The sequence below is a fragment of the Athene noctua genome, chromosome 5 (genome assembly GCF_965140245.1).
Source record: "Athene noctua chromosome 5, bAthNoc1.hap1.1, whole genome shotgun sequence".
NCBI lineage: Eukaryota > Metazoa > Chordata > Aves > Strigiformes > Strigidae > Athene > Athene noctua.
Window position 1 is genome coordinate 11097970 of NC_134041.1, and position 3816 is coordinate 11101785.

The window sequence follows — 3816 nt, forward strand, 5'->3', positions numbered from 1 at the left end:
CTAGAAACTATTAAACAGCCTTAGGGACAGAATAATGAAGTAAACCAACTGACAGCCTGGTCCAGGATGGCAATTACTAGATCTAGATATGACAAAACTCCAGTCCTAACTGAATATGATTTGTTTTCCAATTTTATCTGCCTCCTTTATGTACCACGAAGGACATATATCCTTGTTTGTGGTGATGTGGTGTGTCGAAGTGACAACTTTGCACTGCTGTAACCTTGTTCTATATATCATATTTACATCTGATAAGGAGGTAGAAGACCTAAATATGCAAATATATAACAGGAATTAAAAATAGGGCTGTGAGGTTTAGGGAGAGCTTAGTGCAATATCTAAGTTAACAAGCACTTCTTAGCAACAAAAGCTCATCAAACACATCATAGCTTTAAAGAGATAGAAGGAAATAAGTGAATATGCTGCTTTCACTGTCAGTTTGGACTTAATCGTGCAGCAATTGCCACAGTTATGCTGTTACCCCTGGGTGTTAACAGAGTACAAATTACATATGCATATAAATGTGTGTATTTGAAAGGTCCAGAAAGGGAAGCACAAGATCAATGGAGAGATGCTGGCCATCAGGAGTAACATCAGATCCTAAATGTTGTCACCCTCTCTTTGAGCACCCAAAGATGAGTTTTAAGAAAGACCAGGGGGAGGATTACACATAGTTCTACTGTTATTTATGGAAATGCCTCCCAAATATGAGATGACAAACACAAGAAAGCAAGCCTTGGAAATCCAACAGGTGTGCAGTGGAGGCTGGCATCGGGACACCGCGAGAGACTTAACGTGTCTGTATTGAAAGAGATCAGACAGAAAAGGTGTAGAGAAACTGAGAAGGGAGTTGGAAGTGAAAGTAAGTTTTGACTGATAGAACAGAGAGAGGAGCCATTTGAGGGATGCAGAGAGAGAGAGGTGACAATGTAAAGAAAGGTATTGGGAAAAAAATACCTTTTCCTTGAGCACTGGCTGTCAGTTCTCTAACCATAGAGTCATCACAGGACAATGAGTCAAGCTGTTTAGAACTAATATGACCTGTTTTGGAGTCATTCCTCAGAGGTGTCTGCAGAGACAGTACATGGACCTCAACTGTGTCCTCCTTAAAATTCAACCCTGCTTTGATACAGGAAAAGCTCAGCAATGATTAATCTGGTGGTTTCCAGTCACTGCCTTTTAACATGTTGACCAGTATGATCTCACTGTTACCTTGTGCTTGCCTTATTTGTTTCCTTTATAGACCTGTCAGCTCTTAATTTTGATTACAAGGTGTTTGACATAACAATTTAAAAAAAAAAAAAAAAAAACAAACAAAACAAACAAACCAAAAAAACCCAGAATGCTAACACAATGCAGCTTAGAGTTTGGCAGTTCTGACTTAAAGTACTGCCAGTCCTACCCTCCCCTATTTGTCTCTCTCGTTATGATATGCCACCCTTTTCCTCACAGCAACACAACTCTTCTACAGCTGTGCAATAAGCTGAACAGGAACACTGCTTTGGCTAGAAGCACTGGAGGCAGGGGAAGGTGCTGGATTTCTTTTTGATGGGTCAGTTCCCCCATCTGCTTGAGCACACAACCCCATCTGGGTTGTGCCAGCACAGTGGAGGGAAAAAGGCAGTACAGGACCAGGGCTGAAAAGGGGGCTGGGACGCAGCCATCCATAATCCAGTATTGGCACCAAGCAGTTTAAAGCACTTTAAAACACTGGCAGGAACATCCAGGCACTACCTCTATACAAATAATAAATACCCACAATAAAAGTGTAGATTAAAAAACCCAGTATTTATAGTATCCTAAGTAGAACAGTTAATAGTGTTCTAAGAAGAAATCCATAATTTGTAAGTGATTGCAAAAAATTCAATCAAATATTAATAGTGCAAATTAGAAACAAGATTCCGTTTGGCTAATTCTGGAGTATAGGTCAAGATGGACCCAGATTTTCTTTGTCACTTGTGAGAGCCCACATCACACCACACAGTCAGTAGCTAGCCAGATCAAAGCCCATTTTTTGTAGAAAAAAATAACAATAATTGTTAGTGGTTCAGGGAACAGTAACAGACTAGCAGAATGTGAAAGGCAAATGAAAGACTAAGGCAAAGGAAGACCATTCAGTTATGCTTTCAGGAGGTGCTTTCAACTCAGTAATAAGCTAAAATAAGTAGGTTTTTGTTCCCTTTAATTTTGGAAACCTAACATGGGGCTTAAAATAACATTTTTACAATGGTGATTTTGTTGTTTGGGTTGTAATTGCTTTTTAAACCTACTATTCATTAAAATATCTGCTTTTTTTCCCCCCACTGACTCACTCTCTTGGTTATACAAAATTACTGGTGCTTTTGTCATTCCTGTGCCCTGTTGGAGAACTAGCTCAGCAACATTTGCGTAGGCAAAAAAAAAGCAAGTAAGCCTTACTTTGTGCCATGATGTGTTCCTCACGCAGACAAAAGAAAAAAATCCCAGCCCCACTAAAGTGAATAGAAACAAGTCACACCTTAAATCGAGTAGCGTTAAGATTTGACCTCAGCTTCTTTTTTCCAAAGCCGGGAGTGCCAGACTGAGTCCATCTGGAGTGTCTCCTTTGGCATTCAGCTTGACTTGTGACATGATACGTTGAATGATACTCGTGACATGAATTGTGAATACAAACTCTTGGTTCTGAAGTCTAACATAATGAAAGTCAAGAATATATGCTTAAGTGGTCATCAAGTAATGTGCCCTTGTTGCAACTTTAAATGCAGTTCTGCAAAGGAGCTTCAGGAATGACACTAAATTAGATAGCAACCTGCGCTCCTAATTACATTTCTTGTTATAGTTAACGAGAAAAACACTTCCAACTTCTGAGCATGCAGTCTCACACTGAGATCTGAGGAACAAACAGATTAATTTCATTAGCACACATTGCCATCTATAATAAAGCTGTAACAGGCCAAATGTCTAATTTACACTCCTGAAACTGTCTCCCTCCGGTCACACTGTTGTTACACTTTCAGGATGCCAAGAAGGGAAATGGATCTGGCAATTGTCACTGGTTGGAAGCGCAAACAATTTTTCCCTTTACCACATTGGCTTTGCAGAGTTACCAAGAATATGAAACTGTAAAAGCTTACTTCAGTCATTAAAGAGATCTGACTCACTAAAAAGATTTACTATGTCAAGTTAGGAGATGTCAGTTGACATAGTTACTAAACTGATTGTCAGAAGCTGGGAAGCTAGCAACTAGCTTTATTTTTTGAACAATTTTTCCCCCTAATTTTCTGCTAATGGCTTCTGAAAGAAGGAAGTTGCTCAGGTAGATGGCTCTTGAGACCAAGCATAGCAGTGTTTGTGGTTCTGGAATAGACGCATACTTTTAGTAGCATCATAGCCACTATCAATTAGATCATCAGATTATAATAATACGAAGAATAATAATTTGATGTTGTGGTGCCCAAATTGCTGTCTGTGGCCGTATCTTAACATCACGCACGCTTTAACTCATTCTCTTAATATCACACACAGTTTAGCTCTTGAAAAGATGAATACAAGTTACAGGGCATTGATATTAAAATTAAATGGCAGTAAGAGTCTTAAAAGTACAAGAACATCACTGAGTACTTCACAATAAGCTCAATTTTAACAAAGACAAATGACCCATTCAAGTATGGGAAGGGGTAAGAAACTTCCTTTAATGAATACTCAGTATAAGACATCACACAAAATAACTAGCCAGAGAATACTTCAAGGAAAAGAATCGGTATCCACCTCTCAGGTGATGAAGATGTATAGCTCTCTAAAGCTCCTTAGCTTGAGCCTGCTTACATGTATTGCTAA